Here is a 27279-nt window from a genome sequence, read left to right as displayed (position 1 = left end):
TTTGCATTGGCATGGGGGAGTAAATTTAAGGCAATATATTTACACCAATTTGAATGTAACATGTATTTAAAAAACAGTGCACGGAGTCGAAATAGTTGCTGAAATATCAACATTGTATGCTAAATATCAAATTATTTTAGTTAATTTGAACTTGACATGTACGTAATTAAACAGTGCATGTAGATACAGTGGCTCATAAATAAACAGTATTGTTTATCAAACGTAAAACTATTCTAATCAATTTGATTTCGACATGTACGTGAAGAACAGTGCATGAAGACGTAATAGCGGTTAATGTGGCTGATAGATTACTGCATTGTATATATATATATATAGCCAACTTCTTTTCAATTAAGATCTTCGTCATGTCTAAAATAGATTATAACGATACTGTTGGGATTCTAATACCGGAGATGGATTTACTACAAATGAAAAACGCATCTTTTCAGAACAATAACTGTTTATTTACCTTTTTACATTAGACGACTATTCACGAGTTAAGACACGTGAATTTTAGCAAGACACGTTTTCCCTAGAACCTCCCTCGCAAGTCACAAAAAAAATAACTACGTAAACATTGTAACAAATATATACATCGACTAACTATTCATAACATACTCTGTTCTACATTTTGCAGAAACTGCAATTTCAGACATGTGTTATATTTTCCAAAACCAGTCCTTTTTATTTACTTTTTCTTTCTATTCTGAAAGCTTTCTTGAAAATTGATAGTGTTGGGTCCAATTCGATTTTACGACGTGCAAAACCTCAGCTTTATATGAATGTATTTCCGTTTCAAAGTAACGATGCCTCTCATGAGATATAGGAACATATTCGTTACCAGACATTTTATCTGGGACTGTATTCAACGTATTATCATATTTGCTCTAAATTAGTCTGTGTTTCTTTCATTGTATGACGGAAATTCTGCCGAAAGAATGCATATCACCGCCTAGTTTTAATTTATCAATTTCATGTAAAATGTATTTTTATCAGATTTATTGATTTTGATTTAGGCATTTGAAGATACTATCATGTTTAATAGCATTAATAGTTCAGAAAAAGATGACATGAATTCCAGCTTTCATTATTTAACTTACAATGAAGGATACTTGGAATTTGCTTTTATTTACAAGACGTGTATTTGTGGTCCTCTATTTAAAACAGTAATAAAACGTCAAAACAATAAACCACCATGTTGATTAGACTTTATAATCAAGTAAAAGGAACTCAACTATTAACGATCCTGGAAAACAGGACTAGAAATGTGCCTTTAATGTCATTGTATATAGGAAGTGACTACAACCTAATAAGGATTAAGCTGAATGCGTTGAACGTCGACCCAATGATAACGTTTTCATGAAGCTATGGAAGCCGACTCGCAGTGTTTCAACTGGGTTACAACCTATTTAATTTTAATTCTATCATATCCTAAAATCTTTGTTAAAAAGTTTAATTTTATTCCTATCATATCTTAAAATCTTTGTGAAAAAGTCATCACCATTTTTAATTGTTGAATTTGTTTTCAATAAGGTGACTGCATTTAATCATTATCCTAATATCAACCTTAGATTTCCTAATCACGTAGAAATATATTATGCATAAATACAAGGTCGGCGATTTAAGGTAATATAGAGGTATACAAACAAGGACATATGATGACTACGAATTTATTGACAAACAAACAGGGACGAAAATAATAACTATTGTTTGTGTGGTCTTCAACAATGAGCAAACCCCGTTAAAAGTTTATCGTTGAACATCTTTATGAGGTTTAACGCATGAAATTTAGTGTCGCTCAGTCTCAAACTGAACCTTTGTTATAATTGATAGAATGTGAAATCAGAAGAAAACATTTTTTTCTGCATATCATTATGCTAGATAGATAAAAGCGATCAATAAATATATTACTTAAATTTACATTCAAAACGAGATTTGAGATAATTAAACATTTAGATAAGTATATTTTATTACCTGAAAAATGATATTAAAAGTTCTTCTTTTTATACTTACTATATAGAAAACATCAATGGACTGTATTTGCGTAAAACAATTACACGCAACTCGACTTGACAATTAGTTATTGATGTTATTGCAGGAAATTAACTGCTTATCCAAAATAAAACTCTATGACATAAATAAAACATTCCTTGAAGATTGAAACTAAGCAGTTTCGGTCTGACCTTTTAACGGATATGAAGCTTTATAGTGTTGAAAGGGTAAATATATCTGAGTGTACTCTTAAAAACTATAAAAAATTGTCACACATTTCCAAGGACCGTAATCGACAAAGTAAAATTAGATTGATCAGAACGACATTTACATGAGTGTGTAAATATTGCTGTCAAAATTTCATATTAAATGAACAACAAAATTTATATAAGTTAAATGTTGTCATATCATTACTTGAAAATACATTTTAGTCCTAATTTGTTGGTTTCACATTGCAGACAATCATTTAGATTTAAAACAAAAACCTACAGAAAAAGCATTATGTTAATTTGTACAATTTGTTTTCAGAACTTTCTCAACTAAGCAAACACTTTGTGAAAAACGTGCGTCCACTATTCTACTCTAGAATCACCTTTAAAACAAATTTCAAACCAGGACATTTGAAAGGCATGAATATATATATATGAGTGTGTCTTAAACACTGAGAATCGGACATGCAAAGCATTTAAAGATAACAATATTATTTCACACAATTCTACCATTTAAAAAAATCCTATTTCTTTAATAGTAAATACTAAAAAGTGCAAATTTATAGACATATCGTATCGTATCTGTCAATCAATTCATGGAGTTGACCGTTGAAATAGTGTAGTGCCGATGTCAGCATTTATCTCAAAAACAACTGCAGAAATATAATTACAAACAGACTGGAAAACTCTTCCACTATAAAGAGATGTATATTTTAAAGAATTGACAAACAGCAGTAGATTATTCCGTAAATAAAGACTTGAAAAGTTCAGCTGCTAGCAAAATTTGATTACTGATTTGTGCTTCTCGATAGTTCTAGAATTACCACTTGAAAAGGTGAATTATGCATCTTTCAGCAATGATAAATAGTTCGAAGTAATGCAATCAAACAGTACAACTTCAGTTATATATATTTGCTCTTCTGTCAAGAAAAATTATGCTATGGACACATTTTTCACTACTTCGTTGATCAAAATCAGTAATTTATTCGACTCATAGATAATTTGAGAGATTATTTAACATCGTATATAAGTAATGTATCAGAAGAAATAATAAGCTGAAAACATCACATTTGTTTATTTGTGAAAGACATACTCCGTTTTTGGCTTGAAATACAACAAACGGATCTTGCTTGCTATAAAACATTATCTTAACGGAGCTTTGTTTTTGTTAATATACCCAGTGGAATATTAAGGATCATCACAAATAAACTGATTATTTTTTAGTTGGGGCCTATACTTACATATAGTAGTAAACTTGTAGTATGATTTAAGTATTCAAAAAATGGATTATATCGGCAATATACAATCGATAAATATAAGAGATCTACAGTTCCAATCATAATAAAGTTGTCTTTTATTTTAGGTGTGGCAATACATGGTATTGCACGTGCTTTAGACGCCTTCTGTCTTTTTTTCTACCCACGCAGTGTCGAAGCATACAATATGTACATTAAGCATACATATTACACAATATTTAAACAACGTCTTCATTTACTGTAAGCGTTTCTTGTTTAATGTTGAAATATTTTTTTTAATATCTAATTTGGAGTACTAAAATCAATAATTGACGGTAAGTGTTTCCAACTATTTTAGTTTGAAATTTCCTTTTTAATATAGCGTTCTTACAATGCAATGATTTTATAATTGATTTGACAAAACATGATAAAAGTATATAACTGTTTGGAGTGAAAAGACGAAACGGCATTAGCTCTTTGCTATAATAATAGTGCAAAAGAGTCAAGCAAAAGAGTCGGAAACTGTACTTTCTGTATAGTAAATGTATTACCAATACTGTTGCTTAAAAAAGAAAAACAAATCATTAGTTTTGTCACTTAGATATATGTTTTATGTCTGCATAAGACATTAGACATTGACTAGTTACGTGAGGATTATAAGGTCTATTGCATTTTGTTGATTACTCTCGATTGATTTATTTCGATTGAATACAGGCATACTAAATGGTATGTTTTTTGCTAATAAAACATGGGTACACATTACATCATTTGTCCACATCTTCAAATCAAGCTTTATAAACATATTGCATTTGTATTTACCTTTACATCGAACGTAGAAAAGGCAAATGTAATGTTTGGTTCTGTTGAAATGTCCATTGAATGTGTGAAGGAATCATCCTTATTGAAATAGGAATATTCGTAAAGTTTCTGCGTTTGCAAAGTTTCTGTAGAAAACATTCGAAAAGAAAGCTTTTCAATTAGATACAAATGTTCTAAAAAGCAAAGGCTTTAGTTTTAATTTACGAATGAAATATCAATAATGGAATGCACAAGCAGACAACCCATATAACTTATCACTCTGTGGGAATCTGCTACCTTTACCCGAGCTTTTGACGCACTATCTTCGTTATACAACAACGTTAGCCTTGTAAAGTTAAGCAATGCAGTCATCAGAAGTGAACTTTTTTATTTGACTTCCTGTGATGTGTAGTCATGGAGGCCAACTAGAGATAAAACCATAAAGACCCTTTCATACATCGTATGATGTTGAAACTGTTTTTTTTTCACAAAATAAAGGCTTAAAAGTGGGCGATTGATAACAGAGGGACATTCAAACTAAGAAATTGAAAATAATGTAGATCGATTCAAACAAAATTCTACGACAACATTGATATTTCCAGCTTTCCATTTTACAAGTTTCAATTTATCTGTAATATCATTTAAACTACGCCTGCGTATTGAGTATATATATCCTAGCTGACGCGATAATTCAGAGGTGGCATTCACTATCTTCATTTGCTGAATATTAGAGGTTTGCGTACAAGGAAGCTACTGAAATTTCAAACTTTTACAGATATTATCAACAGTTATCTGACCGTTATTTAATATGTGTTCATAAGTGACAAAAGATATGTTCAAAGTGTGGTAACACATTCCCGTCATATTGTGCCAGTTTTTGACCAAGTGATTTTACCATATTATCATGTGTGTACTTGCATGTGAAATACGATGAGTGTCACATGTGAAACAAGACATAAGCATCCTTCAGGAGCACTTGAGACCATATTCGATTTTTTGTGGGATTCATGATGCTCAGTCTTCAGTTGTAATGCTGAGGCCTGTAAACTGCTGTCAGTCTTTTCGTATTTTCCGGGTTTTTTTTACTTATACGTTAATATATCTGTTGGTATCATTTGCCTCTCTTTTATTGTGTACAATTACAACATTCATCTTATTATTCCAATGTAGTGTCTGTCATATGAATGTGGTTTGTAACATTATTTGTATTTGTGCTGTAGATTACAGTTTGTATTTCCTTGTGGTATTTGTTTGCTGCATGTATAGACAATATGTTTTACCCACATCACCAGTATTCCAAGGACTATACTCTTCCTTATACGTAACACATATGTTATGTACTCTATTATGTTATTGGTTAAACAACTGCGCCCTCTACGATCCTTCACCCTTTGGTACACTATGTTGCATTGAATAAGTAGAGCCGCTAATGATTATCATTTTAGAAACTTTCATGTTTTTATCTGTCAGAAGATGCCCCTCTGTGTAAAAGATAAACGTAATATCTATCATGTAGTGATATAATCATGTAAATAACATAAAAATGTATCGGTAAAACCAAATTATTTTCCTGATGGCAAGCTTTCAATGAATATATGTTATGTAAGTTTTTTGTATATAATCAACTCTATCAGATTTGTGGTCGAAGTTTCTTTATGTTACAGAACTTATACAAAATATAAAGTTTTACATCAGACATGTAAACCGCAAATTGGGTTCTCTGATCAATCGGAATAAGTTTTCGACATACTTTTAAAGTTGTTTTAACGATATACCTTTTTTTTTCGTGACATTTTTCAAATGAAATAGATGGACAAGCTTCGTAGTTAGACTAATAAGATGCTAAAGTTTTTACTCCCTAAGGCATGTTTATATGTTTTAAAGTTAGCAACACGAAAGGTGCAACTTATGGAGTGTGATCTGTTTACCCTTTCGGGGCACCCGAGATCACCTTAAGTGTTTATTGGGTTTCGCATTGCTCAGTCATGCGTTTTCTAAGTTGTCTCATTTGTACTTTGGTTTGTCTGTTTCTTTTTTAGGCATGGTGTTATCTGTTTATTTCGCATTTAATTTAACACTGGATGCGATTTCAGAAGCTAAGAAAATTCCAACCGTTAAATTAAAACAATAAGATTAGGGCTGAAATGATGATACAAATATCGAACGAATTATCACGACAATATGCTTACATGTTGTTTTTTTTGTGTGCAAATTTAGTATACAATATTCAGGATCAAAGTTATTGTAGTCCTTTACTTATTTATTTGATATACATTGATTGCAGTAAGCAAGTAAACAAGAAATTATTTTTTTGAACATCTTTTCCAACTAACTTTTTTAAGTGATTTAAATTAACTATCTCCTACATCAGTCTGAAAGGAACATTAAGGGAAGTACTTCTCGTACAGTCCATACACAGTTTGTCATGATTAATTGTAATATCATATAATTTATTATCTTGTTTGTAGAAATACTATGGAAAATCATGAACTCTGTACTTAATATGTTAACCTCTTGAAATCTATTTTGGTTTTATGTTCTTAGGTGTATCAATTATTGTTTTTGATAACAATAAATAAACAAAAACGTACATCAGCATATGGTAATTCTTATTTGGAACGCAAAAAAATAAACACATGCAATTAGGGCAATGTTTTGCTTGATTTATTTCAAACAAAAGAACTTGAATGATAGAAAATTCATAACTTATTAAAATAAATAGACAAATATAAGATATTTTATAATTCCAATTCATGCATAAAATATTACAAAAAAAATATTCAAAGTAACAAACGAACAATTTAAATTATCACACGCAGTTTAACAAAAATTCAACTTTTTTTTCATTCCCTTTTTGTGTACTCGGAAACTTGCTCATTAAAGATGGTCCGTGGTGCAGCAATTATATCTGAAACTTTTATTGTCACTTATAACTAAATTTGCAATTGTTCTGATTGTTCGGTTCTGATTTGAAGAAACTCCTGCAGTTTTATAAATGATATTAACCAATCTTAATGAAGATCAATTTTATTAATTTAATTTCCAATGTGTTTGGTTCTTTGTTTTTTACGGATTGTTTAGCAGTTATCACATAAGTTTATATGAGATAATTATATAATTTCGGGTTTTGCTAGGTTGATATCCTCTCTTTATTTTGTGTATTTTCTTCATTTTTATAACTTTGGTTTAAAGTTTATCAGTACCGGGGGGAGGGGGGGTGTTATTGTTTTATCATTTCTGTTGCAGTATTTTCATAAACGTTCATCTTTTACTTTTTACGCACTTCCTGGAAACGATTTTTGTCATTTGTGTATTTTATCAAACGCTGCGTTAGTTGTTCTGCTATTTTCTGTATGACGGCGAACAAATAGTGGTATTAGATTTCGAATTATAACATGGGTTTGCTTATTGACATACTCTTATATTAGATGCAATTAAAAAAGTATGTTGTGTTCAGACGTTTATTTGAGACTATCACCGCACTCCTAAAAAGCAAAAAGCAAACACTTGTTTAAAATCTAAAGTATAAAAGATATGGTTAGGTTAATCATCATCTTCATAAACCCGCGTTTGAACTCATTCTTTACAAATCTATACAATTACTCATTACAGAATAGAATTTAAATTTAATCGACAGATTTTCTACTTTAACTTCTAAAAGAAACATATTGTGTTACTATCTCTATGGTTTTTTGTTATGAGATAGTCTGTTTATATGTATGTTGGATTTGTTTTTGATACAGTTCTTTTTTTTGTAATTTCGTTGGTGTTTTTTATCACTGTTATAATTTTTGCCGCGGTATTGGTTTGTGACCCGGATTTGCTTTCGATTAATTGATTATAGACTTTTAAAAAACGTTATGCTACCATTGCCTTTATTTACTAACATTTTCCTTTTGGCTAATATATGTGGTACACAAATATATATGTACATTTCTAAATTTCATTTCAGATTTGTGCCAATATATCAACATTGCATTGAAAAAATAAAGATGTAATAAATTGGTAAGTGTGTTAAAATGTTAACATTCTTCATTAATATTATCCATGGTATCTGAAAGTTATAAATTATAAGACAGTTTTACAAGCATAGCGTAAAAGATAACATCGGCTATAACATTTACGACATATTCTTGAAATTTCGACAAAATTCATTAATTTACGGACACATGTCTTACTATAGTTTGTAATGAGATGTCATAAAATTATCACAAAATATCGCTCTACATGTCTTAGGCATCGATGGTTTTGTGTAAAATAATATGATGTTATTAAGACATTGTGGATGTTTGAATTCATCTAGTGAAATGTCTTTATCTGAAATTGACAAATACAAAATAATTTCTACACATCACTTTAACTGATAATATGGTGAGAATTCAACATATTCTGAGCGTGCATACTTGTACGATTCGCTCGTGTATGTAACAATGTTTTAGATTTTAACGAGAGAAATTTGTGTATTACTGAAAAATTATTACACCAGGGTTTTCGATATCACAAACTAGTCAAAACATTTACTAAATTTTATCATCGGTATAAAGACATCATTCGTAAATATAGCTCAACATGCAGACTTTTTATACGTTCAGGTATTTCACATCCAATTTTTTATGGAAATATTCTTTATAAAGCACAAAGGTGTCAGTATTCACCTCATAAACTTACAAAACCTTTGAATAGACTTATTAAGAAGGGATATAATTACGATACTGTTGTCAAGTCATTAAAGATTGCATATTTTGGCGTTAATATTGAGTCACTGATAAGGTCTTTGCGTCGGAACTAAACACATTTATTCTAATAACAGTTGTTGGCATGACACGGGTTATGTTCTTCTCATATATGTTATGATGGTATGATACTAAACCCCTTACGGGAAGGATTGTGCCTGATGTTCATATGATGAAATCATAATCTTTCAGTCAGTTTAATTGAAGTCTGGAGCTGGCATGTCAGTTAACTGCTAGTAGTCTGTTGTTATTTATGTATTATTGTCATTTTGTTTATTTTCTTTGGTTACATCTTCTGACATCAGACTCGGACTTCTCTTGAACTGAATTTTAATGTGCGTATTGTTATGCTTTAACTTTTCTACACTGGTTAGAGGTATAGGGGGAGGGTTGAGATCTCACAAACATGTTTAACCCCGCCGCATTTTTGCGCCTGTCCCAAGTCAGGAGCCTCTGGCCTTTGTTAGTCTTGTATTATTTAAATTTTAGTTTCTTGTGTACAATTTGGAAATTAGTATGGCGTTCATTATCACTGAACTAGTATATATTTGTTTAGGGGCCAGCTGAAGGACGCCTCCGGGTGCGGGAATTTCTCGCTACATTGAAGACCTGTTGGTGACCTTCTGCTGTTGTGTTTTTTTATTTTGGTCGGGTTGTTGTCTCTTTGACACATTCCCCATTTCCATTCTCAATTTTATATACAATTAACAGCATATGTTATGTTTGGAAGAAGTTATTTCATTATCAAAAAGTCATTAATTCTTGAAATATCTGAACAAAATCATGCAGCCCTTACACGAACATGGTATTTAAACAATGTCTTACACTTTGTTTAGGTTATTTTAATTGTTATGGAAAATGAATTGTACAATTGTCTTCCGATTACAAACAAATGTCGCTTAAGCATGTTAATCTTTAAGTAATCGTAGCTATTGACACAACCTGATAATAATAAACAACTTTTAATATTATATCCATCCTTCCTCAAATAAGAAACCATGACCGGCTATAACCTTACATCTTGTGATCTAGTTTCTGATTAATTTGACTGTAAATTGGAATATATTGCTCACAATGATTAATGTGAGGTGTTTGTAAGAATGTGTATGGGTTCATCAGACGGTTTTTAGTTCTCATGAGTTTTGTTATAATGAAACTTTGTTTCTCGTATTTCAGTTAGACTTGTTTTTCTGTCAAGATGCATTAAAACATTAGGTTTAGATATAGGAAGATGTGGTGTGAGTGCCAATGAGACAACTCTCCATCCAAATAACAATTTAAAAATTAAACCATTATAGGTTAAAGTACGGCCTTCAACACGGAGCCTTGGCTCACACCGAACAACAAGCTTGTTATTAGATAGGCATTTTAAATTAAAACTTAATTAGATAGAGTGATTGTAACGCATACATTATCGAGTGTACAAAAGATATATATCATAGGAGAAAAAAGTTAATCACTTAAGCTTGTGCTTTATTATCCCACAAATTGTAACAGATAGAGGACAGTATTCAATCAATTCAGTTTTTATGCGTGAATACTAAATTTAGAGATGCAAGGTACGTTAAGAATCGAAAAAGAAAATAAAGATTCAAAACAAGGGATATCTCAACGTGATACAAATAAGAAAATATCGAAGCTGAATTATCTATAGTGTGAATAGTCGAAAGACTAATTTTTAGTTCATACAAAAAGGAAAGAGAGACATTAAATAATACATTTCAAAGTCTTAATTCACTCTGGATTTAGCTGTATTTGTTTGATAAGGACAAAATGAAGTCAACTAAATATAGTTCACGTTCTAGGAAACGCAGCTGGACACTTTTTTTTAAGTTTAAGGTCACAATGTATAATTTTACAATATTCGAAATTAATGCAGCTCACTTTAAAATTATTTCAAAGATCATATTGCTGGATTGTTATCAAATATGAATTTAGCTAGGAGTTCTATTCATTATTATAAAAGAGTTTGAAATTGATCTAATTGTACTGCTAACAAATTGTTTCTGCTTTAAAAGATTATGGAAACGTCAACTAGTTTATTAAATATCCTTCGTAAACTAAATCAAACTAAGAAACCATACCACTGATTCTAAGACATCATAACCAACAAAACAATCAATTAACTTTCTATGTATTCTTTTGCGTGATGCAAAAGCAGAACCTATTCGGTCATAAAGGTTATAAAAGCTGAAAGAAAGGTTAGTTCAAGTCTTTTGTATTTCAAACAAAATATTGGAGAGATGTATGAATTGTTCTCTTTGACTGTCATACAATCCACAGTTTTCTAAATTTGAAAATGCCTGTACCAAGCCAGACATATAACAGTCGTTGTACATTCGCTTGATGTGTTTTATCATTTAGTTTTCCCATTTGGTTGGGGACTTTCCGTTTAGAATTATCCTAGGAGTGCAGTATTTTGTGATTTAACTTTTTACGTTAATAGCATATCTAATTTGAACTGCAATTGTTGAATATAGATAAATTGTACTTTTTTTAACAATAATTATAGTTAAACGAAACAATTAAACGGAAATAATATTCAATATATAATAGTTTCTCTATTCTTCTTATAAAGTATATTCCTTGATATGTTGACCATCTGAACTTACCTTGGGAGTGAACTGTTTTCAATCTTTTGTTTTCTGTGCATTGCTGTGTGAATCTATTGCTCTTGGTTATGTTTTCATTTTATGATATTGCTTATGCTTCGAAATACGTCCTTTGAATGACTTTTGATATCTTTAGAGATTTCAAATTCATCTTGTACGTTGTTTGATTAATATCTCAAATGATAATTGCTTAAATACAAACATAAATAATCTATATTATTTGTTTAGTTTGATATGAGGGGCATTCAAAGTATTTCTAAGTTTGTCTCTAGAAAAATTTCCGACACTCCGACAGATTATCGAATTAATTTGAAATACCATGTATCCGTTTAATCTGTATTATTTGAATTAAAATCGGTTATTCGTTAAAAGGAGATTACATCTTGTTATATTCTATCATTGTTTTTTTGTAAGATAGTGTTTCAAATCTTGATATCAATGTCAAGATCTAAATTCTAGTCTATTTGGCTGTAATTTGGGTTTATTTTAACTACTTTAGAGGCAAAATATACCAGAGTGACATTCTAACTCATATGTCAATAAATAACGGACTACGTAATGTAATAACGTGGTCGGGTCCTGTTTTTAATTTTATCTTTATCATAAAATGAAGAAGATAAGCAATTATGTAAAACGAATATTTTAGAATACTTGATAAATGATAATTAAAACATGTTATTTGAATACTTGTAAGCTTCTATGGCATATGTTTCTGGTGAAGAGTTGTCTAATTGACACTCATACATGGTATAATTAATAGAATGATTATAATTGTCAATGCATGTACCAGTCTACCTAGGCAAAAAAAGGGGATGCTCTCGGATATTCTAGACGGTTGAGCACAAGCGGATACACATGTATCACACTGTGTGTTCAATTATATGTCTCATAGGACATACATAAAGGCAGGCGGGAGTAAGGTAGCGACAATTGGAATGATTCCAGTCCAGTAGCCGAACAGCATTAAAACTAGTAAATGAATTCGAACATCGATATACTACTGTTGCTTGTATTTATCAACACCGGACCGGAATCTCTGCTAGTGCACAATCTGTCCCCGAGCATTCTACCAGTCCGGTAGCCTAACAGCATGAAAACTGGTATTATTTTTGGGGTTTGTCTTTTCTACAATTGATCACAGCTAATATCCAAACTCAGCAGATCTGGTGGAATATGTATTGTGTCCCAAAAAGGAGATGTATTTCTTCTTTCTATACACTACGATGGATTTAGAAAATGTCATATAGACACAACAAAAAACCATCTGTTAGAAGATAGTACTTTTTTATATCAAATAGTTCAAACAATTATTTGTATATTACATTTCTACATTTCATTTCACTCTCACTTAGCCAAACATTTATAATAACACTTGTCGTTTTCAAAGTTAAGTCTGCTAATTGATATTTTATCGTATGTTTTTATATGTTGTGATGTTATGCTATTGTTTCAGAAAAAGGGAGAAGGTTTGGGCCCATTAAAACGTTTAATCCCGCTGCAAATGTTTGCACCTGTCCTAAGTCAGGAATCTGATGTACAGTAGTTGTCGTTTGTTTATGTAATATATACGTGTTTCTCGTTTCTCGTTTTGTTTATATAGATTAGACCGTTGATTTTCCCGTTTGAATGGTTTTACACTAGTAATTTTGGGGCCCTTTATAGCTTGTTGTTCGGTGTGAGCCAAGGCTCCGTGTTGAAGGCCGTACTTTAACCTATAATGGTTTAATTTTTAAATTGTTATTTGGATGGAGAGTTGTCTCATTGGCACTCACACCACATCTTCCTATATCTATTTGATATGAATTTAATAATGTATATTTTAACATTGTAACAAAGTACTTCTGTGTTTTCCCTTAAACCCATTTTTGTTAAGTTCATTAAGTTCATGGTATGCAAGATTGATTCCTCCGTTTGATGTCGTATGTACAACAGCATCTCATTTTGCTGTAATAAACGTTAACATTTCAAACTATTTTTTCTTTTTTCAACCGGATAACTAACATTTGTTGATTACATTTTTCATTACAGTTACATTAAGATTGATTTTGATCATAATAAGCAACCAAATTTTTGGCAAAAGTGCATGCAAAATATATGTTGTTCTGTTTTAAAGAATGACTAATGTCTTATTTTCTATCAATTGTAATTAATTCGACCATACCTCGTTACTATCAGCACTAAGGGAATACAATATTTCTGTGTTATTAACACAAGTAAAGTGAATGGGTTATTGTGTACTACATAGACGAAAAATTGTTTGAAATAACACATGAAAATGATATGATTAACTTGGGTATAATATTGAGAAACTTGTACAAAAGATTTTCATATTGATTTCAATCTCCGTCGGACAGTCGTGTGATATAATCTAATGCGTTATTTTGATTTATATCTCCTTCGAAGCCTATGAATCTGTGATGTTACAGTTTAAGCCTTGATTGGGGTAGGACAGAAACGTTATATTGTATTACACTATAATAAACAGTCATCAAAATGCAAATATTACAAAAGCATTATGATGTCCAACAACAGTTCATTGTATATTAATACGATACAGAGATGAAATATTGTCGTTATTGTATGTATTATTGCTATTTAGTCAGCTTTATGAAATATTTCTAAGAGAGAAGTTCTTGCCATAAAATATTTGTCATGTAATGTTAAATTAAAATTACTAGTATACCATTATTCATTTTGTAACCTTAAAAAGTGTATCTAGATCTGCTTCCTTTAAACTTTTACACATTCATAGGAATTTATTTTGTAAAATTGAGAATGGAAATGGGAAATGTGTCAAAGAGACAACAACCCGACCATAGAAAAAACAACAGCAAAAGGTCACACAGGTCTTCCCTGTAGCGAAAAATACAGCACCCGGAGGCGTCCTTCAGCTGGTCTCTAAACAAAAATATACTGGTTCAGTGATAATGAACTAATGTTGTACTAAAACTAAAATTTAAAAAAAATACCAGACAAACAAAAGCCAGAGGCTCCTGACTTGGGACAGGCGCAAAAATTCGGCGGGGATAAACATGTTTGTGAGATCTCAATGCTCCCCTTATACCTTTAGCTAATGTCGAAAAGTAAACGCATAACAATACGCACATTAAATTCAGTTAAGAGAAGTCCGAGTCTGATGTCAGAAGATGTAACCAAAGAACATAAACAAAATGACAATATTACATAAATAACAACGGACTACTAGCAGTTAACTGACATGCCAGCTCCAGACTCCAATTAGACTGACTGAAAGATTATGATTTCATCATATGAACATCAGACACAATTCCTCAGGTTAGGGGTTTAGTATCATACCATCATAACATATATATATTGAATAAATGTGTTTAGTTCCGATGCAAATACCCTATAAGTGAATCAATATTAACGCCAACATATGCAATCTTTAATGACCTGATAACAGTATCGTAATTTTATCCCTTCTTAACAATTCTATTCAAAGTACATTTTTGTATATAGAAAACAAAACATTTTCACATTCTTAACGTCCTTAAGCTAACTTCCATTTTACAACACTGTAAATGATGTATCAAAGCAATTGTATGTTTATGTTTTATCTAGCGTATCGCTTCTGTCGACATGTGTTCTGACCTTACTATTTTTCAGTTCACTGATATTTAGTACACAAACTGCTCTTTAACCTTATTTGGCCATTTGATCTTTTAGGATTTAAGGATGTATTCTTCTGACTTTTCAGTCTCGTTCAGTCTCATTGAAATCTCGTTCTTGAATTATTTCCTAATCATGTGATAGAAGTGGAAAATATCAATGAATTTTAAAAATATTATAATCAAACATAAATCTGTGAATTTTTTTTGTATTTACAATGAATGGTTTTTGAGTAATCCAGTTTTCAAATTTTGCGTCCAATCAAGTAAGTATTTTTAGCCAAAATTTTGAGAAAATGGGTGAGGGATACAAAAAATGATTTTACAAGAATCATGTACATCCCATATCATTTTGGTCTTTTCTAGTTTCTTAGATATGTATTTTGTCAATCATTTATAACAAAAAAGTTAAAATAATATGCATTTTGTTCTTAAAACGGAGAAAAATCACAAAAATACAAAATTGACAGCAAGGTAAATTTTACACAAAAAAGTGTCAAAATATGATAAAACTTTCTTATATTAACACCTACCTATAGTTTTTGTTAGAAAAAAATATTCAGATTGGTCCACTTCATCTTTATAGAAAGTATGAAAAAAAGTTTAATTGTGGAACTGTGATTTGTTTCACGATAATAGCCCAAAAATAGGTAAAAATCGATGAAAAATGGAAAAATCATCAACATTGGGCATTTTCAAAGGGCTGTAGCAAAAAAAGAAGTGCACCACCATATGATTTTTTCTTCACCAATTATTTTGTTACAGTCTTATGATCCCAAAAATCAGGCTTAGAAAAAAAGTTTAATTCTAGAATTTTTGGCTATTCAGAGGTGTACATCCTTAAGCTTCTTCCATGTGTCGAAAATTCTGGTATATTTGATGCGATTTGTAATATATATAAGGGACAGACATTCGAGTTTTTATTCTTCTTAACTTGACACATATTTCCAATCCTGGATGTAAATAAGTTATGAAATCTCCTTGGTTGACTAAATTGCTAAATTTAAACGTTATTTAGTGAATCTTTTAATATAAAACAAACTGTAATCATCACAAAGAAGATTCCCATTGGATACAAAATGCAGGATTCTCATATTTTTTATTTTTTTTATCTGAGATTAAAGAGTTATGGCAAAAATAATTGATGTAATGAACTTAAATAGGATGAAATTTCTGAACACAGCAAAATCTAAAATGAAATAAACCAAGTACCACCAAAATTATGAACTAAGCTTAAGTAGCACAGAGCTGAACATTCATGAATTTGAGTCTGTTTTGTAGGGTTCTTATATCACTTAATTTTCAAATAGTTACATACTTTGCATATAAATGTAATGCAACCGGAATTATGTCGCAGCCAAACCAAAAATAAATGATAATAAGAGCGACGTCGGATAGAATTCGACCAAATGCAAATGAATACCAAACCATCGGTTGATTTAACTAAATTCCAGCTGCACAAAACATGGAATAACAGTCCAGGAATCCTTTATTAAAATATACACTGTCATCCTACAAATTATATATCAAACGTATTACAAATTAAGACTCATAGGTAGTAGATCTGAATTACGCGTACTTTTAAAAAACAATATTGACAAATAAGACTGTACAATGAAATAATATTCTGTATTTAAGTACTATATCTACTTCACTAAGAGTTTTCAGAGTAATACTATTCATATCTAGTCATATTAACATTGATTGAAAAAAATCAAATGAATACTCACAGACAAAATTTGAGAACATGAGCTTTAGATTGTTCATTTTGTTTTGTTAAGTATTAAAATAGTTTTATAAATATTGGCTTACTTAAAAAAGAAGAAAAAGTACTGTGCACTTCATTTGAAAGATGTTTCATTTGTTAAAAAAAACGTTGAGTGCAAGAAAAAAGCGGATTAAGAAATTTTTATTTCAATAGACGGGCCATTAATTTTCTAACAGTTAAAAGATACACTTTTATTTTTCAATTAAAACAAAATCTCTTTGAAAACTTTTATTTTGTGTTATTTTCCCGGTTTAAAAGTAATAAAAGGCAGTACAAATGTGTTGCATCAAGTAGTTACTTTTATTAAGCCTAAATCAATCAGTTATTTCAAGTCACGTATAGTCTTCATATATCATTTTTAATCAGACAATGAATTCGTTCAAGATGAGGTATTAAATTATGAATCGCTTAATTTGCAAACTATTTGGTCAAAAAACACCAATCACAATTTATAAGTGATAAGTGAGAAAGCATACCTTTCCATTCAATTAGATATTGCATAATACTTTACATTTTATGTTCTGAAATTAAATATACGTGGCAACATTTATGTTTTAAAGAACTTATGGTTTAACACTAGTAATGTTGGGACCCTTTATAGCTTATTGTTCGGTGTGAGCCAAGGATCCGTGTTGAAGGCCGTACATTGACCTATAATGGTTTACCTTTATAAATTGTTATTTGGATGGAGAGTTGTCTTATTGACACTCATACCACATCTTTCTATATCTATTTATTATGTACTCTACTTTTGACATTGTTTTGTGTGATTGTCACCCACCACCTTGGCGTTGAAAAACGCACAAAACCAGATCAAAATAAGTAGACATTTTAGAAGAAATAAAATATAGAGACACTTCTCGTTTATCAGATCACTAATGATATGCTATATTGGTGGTCATTCTATTGATTTATTTTGGTTATCGTTTCTAGTTAGTTCATTTACCATTTTACCATAAGTTTCACTGTGTTTAAAAACAACTAGACACTTTACCTAAACGGATCAAGGCTACAAAACTACAGTTAGAACAAGTCTTGTTTATACCTTCATGAAGCCAAACATCGGTGTGCTCCAAACACAAAACTGTGCTTCACCATTTACAGTAACCCTCAAAAATTATTACAGTATTTTGGTTTCCTTGTCAACCAATATTTATTCCTTGTAAACAATTTACCCATTATAAAAAAAATAGATGAATTCTTGCTGTTTTTTCAATCAATTTGAATTTGATTTCCATCGGTTAAATAATAGCTCATTGTAGATAAGCAAGTATAAAAATATTATACAGTTAAGATATCGGGCTGCACTGTCATATTTTGATAAAATGTAATTTTACACCACAAAATTTAATCTTTACAATCGTTCATGGTTTACTATTCAGATCAATTGAGCTGATGCAATTATTTCTGAAAAGATAATCTAATTGTTTTTCAGTAACACTTTTGAAATAGCACGAAACTATTTGATCTATTATACGGCAAGCAAAAATCTCAAGGGATATTTGATTCCGCTTATTGATAAAATGTCGAACACATGTACTTTCCTGGTAAGTTGGTAGTTATTCTCTCATAAATGAAACTCACAAATCAATGTGTTTAACTAGATTTATTATTATATACTAAGTAGCTGAATTTGGATGGTTTCATTGCTATTAAAAATGATATGACAAATTTACTCATCGTTGAAAAGTCACATGAAGAGGCAGATGGACTCGTGAAAAACTCAATCACATTACATTATTTGATACGATCTATAATCTACTATCCTGAAAACAATGCAACAACCAACTATCTAGGGATTTATAACAATGCATCGGGTCACGCGTGTGTAGTGTTGTGTGGCTGCTTCTAAGTGTAAAACTTATCGTTAACTCTTTGATCAGTTACATTTCTTTAAATGTTCTATAATATTAATTTTTATTTCTTATTCAGAATTATTAGTTTTCCATCGTCAATTTGCTTGTGTGTTTTAACAGCGTTCTACTTAACATATGAAGCAACGTGTCGTAATCGTATTAGAATATAATCAGGTCTTGCTAAATTATATAAATAACCAATATTTACGCGATAAGACACACGCTTTGCAAAAAATAAAACAAATTATATGTAGCCTTTATAAATCAATTCTTGGAATAAACAAAGGACAATGCATATTCGTCTTTGCATTTTAATTTAAAAATTTGAAAAAATTTTATACTTACCCAGATTATATCACAAAATTGACAAACCCTTGAATTATGGTGATTACACCATTTTAACAAAAACTAGTTTGTTATAAAAATATATAATTGACGTATTAATTTTGTTATTAATAAAGTTTATAAATGAAACCATTAATTTGAATACAGTCGTTTAACACAAAGACATGGTCTCTTTTTATCACGCCACAATAGAAAACTTCTAAGAAACCATAAAGTTTGACTTCGTAATAAAATTACGACCAACAGTTATTTCACTTGTTAAAAAAGGTGTCATACCACCAATTACTCCCTCAAATTTAGAACGTATGTGAAAGGAGACCTTCTCGGACAAAACATAGTGCATTTGATGTCATTGTTTTACTTAAACTAACCAACACATTGGCAAAAATGAAACTTTTGGTGAAAAAGAATATATTAAGACCATTTTGAGACAAAGAGGCCATGAAATGTCTATCAACTTTTCATGATAAGTATGTTGTTGTTCCTGCGAACAAAGCTTCAAATAATATTTTCTTTGTATGTAAATCGTATTACTACGAATGTCTTGTAAAAGAATTGGGTATAACGGAGCACTCAGGTTTTCCCACATACAAAGACATATCATTTGACAAGGATGAGATTTTAGCAAATCATAAGTCCTTCATGGCTTCAATAAACATTACAATGAAGACCAAATCGGAGGACTTACCTTGTTTGTATTGGATACCAAAACTTCATAAAATTCCGTACAAACAACGGTATATTGCTGGCTCATCTTCATGTTCCACTAAAGAATTGTCCATTAGATTGACTAAGATTATGTCCGCAGTGAAAGAGGGTCTTCAGAAATACTGTGAAACTGTTAACTTGCGTAGTGGTATTAACCATGTGTGGATTCTTAAAAATTCTAAAGAACTTCTAGACAATTTTAAATCTCGGTCTTTTTCTGAAATTAGTTCCATCAAAACTTTTGATTTTTCAACCCTGTATACCACCATTCCCCATGTAAAATTGAAAAATCGCCTAAAAGAAATTATCCACAATGCCTTTCAACATAACAATAGTAGCATACGCTATACATTTATTACTTTGGGATTTCATTAGGCATATTTCGTTAATAGTGACAAACAAAAAGGTGAAATATGCTACACAGAAGAACAAGTGGTCAGTATGCTGGAGTTTCTTATCGACAACATATTTGTTGAGTTTGGAGGTAGACTTTTCCAACAAATTGTCGGCATTCGTATGGCAACAAACTGTGCACCTCTTCTTGCCGACCTCGTCTTATTTTCATATGAATCGGAGTTCCTCCAGACACTTGTCAAAAACAAGAGGATCAGAGAAGCCAGACTATTTAATTTCACTTTCAGATATATTGATGATGTTCTTTCCATAAACAATCCGAACTTTTCTGATTGGGTTCCATTGATATATCCCCCAGAACTAGAGATTAAAGAACAACAGACACCGCTTCCTCCGCCTCATTTTTAGACTTATATCTCGAATGTGACTTACACAGTCATCTCAGTACCAGAATCTATGACAAACGAGACGATTTTAATTTTGAAATTATAAATTTCCCCCACCTTAGTAGCAACATACCAACTTCACCTGCATATGGGATATATATTTCCCAACTTATTCGATATTCAAGAGCTTGCAGCTCCTACTCAGACTTTGTAAAACGTCATCAGTGTCTGAGTAGAAAGTTGGTGAACCAGGGGTATGTCAAAGAACGTCTCGTCCTTTTTCTAAAAAAGTTTATCGGAAGGTACCAAGACCTTGTTGATAAATATTCCGTATCAACTTCTCAAATAATACACGATGGTCTAGATGTATAGATTCTGCGTACTGATGTTGTTTATCATCTTAACAACATGTTTTATTGTTCTGTCATTTGTCTTTGTTCTATTATTAATATTACTTTTACTGTTGAATGGTTTTATGTGATATCCGTTTGACGTGGCTCGGTACTTATACATCTCGTCAATGTGTGTGTATTGGCTTTCATTTTTTGGTGGTTTGTTTTGTATATGCGACTCTTGGATTTATTTTGTTCTTATTACGTGACTCTGTACTTTAAAAGATCCCGTCAGTATTATTTTGGTCTATATCTATGATATATTTCTATTATGAATTACTATATACGTTGAACCACAAACGTCAAAATCATTCAATCGCGTAGTGGAATTAACTATTTTTGGATTCTCATAAATTCTACCTATAACTTTTGAACTAGTTTAAATCTCGGTCTATTTCTGTAATTTGTTCTTACAAACTTTTGATTTTTTAACTCTGTATGCTTACATTGCCTATGTAAATTTTAAAACTGTTTGTATGCACATTGAACGACAAATTTATGTGACTTATAAAAAAATTATGACGTCAGACACTCAAGTCAATCCATGTGTTCGTAGAAAGATGTTTTTGTGTTCTGTTAAATTGTCCCTTTTAAAATTGTTATGCGATGATGACTGATGTACCCATATTTTGACTATTTTATTAATTGTGACTTTTTATTTAACGCATCATGTAAATATAACGGAATTTGTTGAAACTGTTATTAAAGAGAGAGGGTTAGCGCTATAGAGCCAGGTTTAATCCACCATTTTCTACATTTGAAAATGCCTGTTCCAAGTCAGGAATATGACAGTTCTTGTCTATTCGTTTTTGATGCGTTTTGTTATTTGATTTTGCCATGTGATTATGGTCTTTCCGAATTCAGTATTTTTGTGATTTTACTTTTTACATGTTTATGAGTCTGCATTCAAAATTGAGGATAAATGCACTCCATTGTATACTAATTTTAGATTTCCAGAAAACCAGGGGTTATTTTTAGTGGTACCCCTATATGGAAGACCTTTTCCTTTTTATATGATTTTAAACACCTGTTGAAAATTGGCATGTAGAAAGCTGACACATGCACGATTCATGATATACCTGGTTTCAATGAAGTTCAACTTAAGATAAAGTATTTAGAAAGCTGTGAAAATTGTAAAATTTGGTTAAACAGATAGGGACTTTTAATTGGTGGTATGACACCAATAGTGAAAACATAGAGAAAATGAAAATTGACAACGGTAGCATATAATAAACGTTTTTTTTTCATTCACATGTTTTACGAAGATATCCTTTAAAGACGACTATCAACTCGAAAATCTATGACAATAATTCTTACAAAAACAAATGCAGTATGATTGCCTATGAACACCTCTCCACAATAGAGCAAATGACACGGACATAATCAGCTATAGGTCAACTTACGGCATTCAACAATGAACAAAGACCATGCATAGTCACCTATAAAAGACCCCGAAATTACAAATGTAAAACAAATAAAATGAGAATACTAACGGACTGATTAATGTGCCAAAAAAAGAATATGTAACAAGGCATCAAACGACAAACACTGCTATCTAGGCTCCTGAACATGAATGCGTATGTGAATGAGTTGAACAAAATATTTATCAACCGCTATTTTTTTTAAACCTTATTTTTAAAGATTCATAATGGTAAGGAAACATGTTGACTTCGTAGAAATTTAATGCATGATACTTTATTTAGCATTTTAAAATGTATATGATAGGGGTAGCACATTGACGCCAAGATGATTGAAAGGACCATGTTATAAGTAAATATTACACAAATCTAACTTATTAGATTACAATGTGTAAATGTCCTTGATGTAAATTCCAGTTGCCAAAGGTGACACAATCGCCCTCAATGGAAAGTGAATCATATAATACTTTTAACGAATTATTGGCGGCCTTACAATGGGTTATTCATTGTGTTATTAAACTTAGCTTTATCACAAACACTGATAATTAAATCCTTAAAGCACTAGCTAGAAAACAGAAATACGTACAGTGGAATAGTTACTGGATGCTACAACAAATCAAATTAAATAAATAAATATCCTAGACAGCTTATATGTACTGGAAGTTACATGATTAAGGAAATGAACTCCGGGACATTGGAACTTTTAAGGACACTATATATATACTGGATTCGTTTGACGTTTGTTTCCGTTAAAAAATGATATCCACTAAAGGTTGCATAGCAGATTTTGATAAAACTTGGTAGCGACTTGGGTCTTTATTTTGCATGATTAACATAATGTTAGATGATAACATAAACAATGAAGTCAAAATATGTGACATAATTATTATATTAAAAACAACAATATGAGAAATGTTTATATGTAGTCTCAGTGTATATCATCACCCTTATATTTATAGATATAAGATGAGCTATGGTAATAGTTACTTTTCAAATTGTAGAGAATATAATTTGCAATATTTCTTTCCATGCAGCTTTATCAAATCCACTTCCACGGTTCATTATCGAGCTTGAATATTCATTTCAGTATTAATTAGGAATAAATTGAAAATGGAAATGGAGAATAGACTAAAGAGACAACAACCCGACCAAACAGCAGACATGATCTTAAATAATTTACATGCCACCTTTTTTTCTGCTGCCCAACTGACATTGACATTGAACCGAACGCATATACATATTTTTCAAAACGTCGATATGTGTGTGATTATAAAACTGTCGTACATTATGTTAACAGTCCAGACTGTTTTATACAATAACAACCAAACTTTAGGCATGATGAAAAAACCAGTCATGTAGATCCATTAGTTAACCATAACAAGGTATCGACAAAATGACTCCTCTGTTAAAGGACACCATATCTGTCACTGACGCTTGTAGCATCTTGTGATCGTTCAAAAGTTTCCCGTCGGAGAAAGCAGATATTTTAAACGTTGTATGTTTGGTATGAATTAGTTTTCTTATTTCAATATTTTATTATAAATACAGTACGTTTTCGTTGTAATTGTAATGGTGAAAGAAGAACACAACTTCTCTCCTGGGTAACTTTCCTTAGTGTTTATGTATGTCTGCACGTGAAGGTTAGCATCAATTTATATCGATACAACGATAACATTATCGTAAAAAAATTGAGAATACTACAGGTTGGTATCTTACTTGAGTTTGCAACAACTTGTGTTCGTTTCATTATTTTCCGTCAGACAAAATTAAAAAAAAAAAAAAAAAACAAATACCGATTTTCGAGGTAAATTAAAATTGAACGCCCCCTATCATATGGTACAATTAAAGGAAACTTACTTTTGTTTCCTGTCGGGCTTTCATAGATGACTGTACGTTAGTTCATTGATGAAGGCTAGCAGAATTGTTCCGCTGTGTATTCCTAGAATCTTGTATATTTGGTGTGCATTAAATATTTTATTTCAATATTTTATTATACATTTGCTGCTATAAATACATGTAGTTCAAGTAATTGATTTTCCTCCCATTGAAAAATGTGAGCTCCTCAGAATCGGAATGAAATTAGCAGTGGATGAAATTTCATGTTATTTGTTTGACCAATATGCAATTTCATTCAGACAGAACATGCAAGAATAATTATTGATAATACAAAACTGTATCCGTAATAGATTTTGTTGTGATCTACTCTAGCGTCCATTTCTAAAGAAGATTAACGACCTATTCTTAAAATAGCAGCTATAATTTAGTTAATATAATGTATAAGTCGTTCATTGTGATAATATAATATTTTAACAAACGTTATTTAGGTCAATTAACTGCCCGTACTCTCAGATCTGAACTTTGCTGCGGTTTTTTTTTGTGTTGTGAATACAATCACACGTCCGGTCTTTGTTTTAGATAGATTTTTATGCGTATGCTAAGCATCTCATTGCGTAAGCCCTTTCTTAACTGATTATGTAGTTCGTTTTTATGTTGTACTGGTACACCAATGTCCACGATTAGAATAGGAATAAGTCCATCAAACAAGTTTAACCCCGCAACATATTTATGTATCTGTCATCAGTCAGAAGCCAGTATTTCAGTTTTTGTCGTTTTTTCGCATTGTTATACTTGTTTTTCGTTATAGGTAAATTTCTCCAATGAATTGTTTCTTAAATGTTTATGTCGTAGATTTTCTATCCGACTATGAGATATAGGGTTTTCCCATTGTTGAAGTTCGTGAATTTGTCTATTATTGCTACTGTTTTATTGGTATTCATACCACATCACCTTATTTCATATTGAAGGTTATATAACAAATAAATGTAGTTCAAATCACAGCAATACCATGATAATGAATAAAAGTCATTATGCATCAAACAAATAGCTTGACAGGTTGTGCAAATTGGAGCAACCGCAAAAAATAATAACAGAGACTATCAAATGATCATTACTAAGGAAATAAAAACAGTATATAATAGATTATGACATATAAAAATAAATAAATGAAGCACAGTATAATCTCTACCATCAGCTGTTGTTCAAAAAGTCGATAGAAAAAATGAAGAACAGTGTATGATAAATTAATTACATAATTTCAGATAAAATATCAATTCTTTAAACGCATGTGTTGTAATGCGTTACAGACTGTATTGTCAATTTATAACACCTCTGGTAAAAGAAGTTTTGAAGCTTAAACGAACGACGTAAACAACTGCAAATCACTTAAGAGAACATATTTCACACTTGGATATTGATAAGCTGCCTATAAGAAAGCTATTCAATTAACGATTCAAAGTGGTCAAAATTGGTGTCTCCTTTATGAACGTTTGCCAGGCTTTTCAGTTGAATGACCGTATGAGATGTCTGTAGCACAGATAACCACTGACATTTGATATTTTTGTAATTTTGTAAGCAAAATGCCGTCCACTTTTTTTAGATTCTGACAGCAACAAGTAACACATATAACCGAATTAGTTCTCACCAAAAAAATGTATTTCTTGTGTATGAATATCATTTAATACAAAAAAGGTCTCCTATGGTTTCGCGGCATATTTTTAAAAGATAAAGTTTTGCCTCTGAATGCTCTTCAACTTTTACATGCTTGGTTTCCTAACTATTTTGATCTGAGCCCCTCTGGTGAGTCTTATAAGACGAAACGTGCGTCTGATATATAAATGTATAAACCTGGTACCATTTGATAACAACTAACGCCCATTGAAATAGTCAGTTGTTTAAAATCGAAATCGAAATTAACATTGGATGAAATCTGATGTTTTTTACATAAGCAATATTCAGTTTCAGGAAGACAGATCATGTAAGATTAGGAATGACTAACAAGAAAATGTTTCTGTAATATCTATTGTAATGATCGACTGTAGCTTCGATTTTTCAAGCAGATAAACGACATATTATTAAATCAGCATTTATCATTTAACAAATATAATGTAGAAGTTATTCATTTTGATAATGTGTCTATTTCACATGGCTGTAATAAAGAGAGATAGTCAGTGATTGGTCATGTGACTTTATAGAGTATAAAACTGCGATGTACTTTGTATTCATTAAAGTGCGTGTTAGGTTCTGTTAAATATTCATACATTGGCGTCATTATATCCAGCGCTGTTAAAACTCATTCATATCATATTTACTCTCCTAAAATTTCACATAAAAATAAACATCACCAAAAACGAACTTTTTACATTCAAGTATAAACAAAGGTTATCGTTTATGTCAAATTCAGTAATGGTGAAATGGGATATTATCTATGACGAATTAATGCATAAATAAATGTAGGACAAATAACAGCAGGACGATAATAATTGATGGCAGGGATTATACATCAAACGCATAGCTTGACAAGTTATGTAATTTGCACCGACCGGGGGAAAATTCAAACGAAAGAAGGAAGATCATTACTTAGGACATAAAAACACTACATATTAGATTATGACATTAAAAAAGTAAACCGTTTGTTCTATTGAATTAAGCAGCATAGTATATCTACCATTATATGTTGTTCAAAAAGTCGGCGATTGAACTCAAAAAAATTATGATAAACCAATTACAGGATTTTTGAATCAATATATATTATATAAACGGTTTTTCATGCATAAAAGACTGTATAACCATGTTTTAGCAGTCCATACAGTTCAGCTCTAAATTTCATTGCGAAAGTAATCACAAAAAATATTTCAAACAGCAAATATCATTCCCGAAATTGGACTTCCAAAGAGTAACACGAAGGATGCCATTGGTTAAATACATATTTGGTTGTTTAATAGTGATTGAGATTAAGATTGTACCACAGTGTTGACGGCTCTATTCCAAATTTTGAAATGTTTACC

At 31.0% G+C, this 27279-nt stretch overlaps 1 protein-coding gene across 3 annotated transcripts in view; it reads left to right on the top strand.

Moving 5' to 3' along the window:
• LOC134688378 (uncharacterized) overlaps positions 1-27279 on the top strand; it is a 240308-nt gene that overhangs the window by 201086 nt on the left and 11943 nt on the right. Inside the window, exon 1 of one of the 3 annotated variants that reach the window (XM_063549059.1) lies at positions 8174-8239. The exons of the other annotated variants lie outside the window; for them this stretch is intronic. The gene's annotated coding sequence lies outside the window, so the exon portion shown is untranslated. Of the gene's footprint in view, positions 1-8173; positions 8240-27279 lie in introns of those variants that run through there. 3 annotated transcript variants of the gene reach the window in all.

The sequence above is a fragment of the Mytilus trossulus genome, chromosome 10, assembly GCF_036588685.1.
Source record: "Mytilus trossulus isolate FHL-02 chromosome 10, PNRI_Mtr1.1.1.hap1, whole genome shotgun sequence".
NCBI classification, from domain to species: domain Eukaryota; kingdom Metazoa; phylum Mollusca; class Bivalvia; order Mytilida; family Mytilidae; genus Mytilus; species Mytilus trossulus.
The sequence above is the reverse complement of the archived record's forward strand: the minus strand, read 5'-3'. Positions and strand labels throughout refer to the sequence as shown.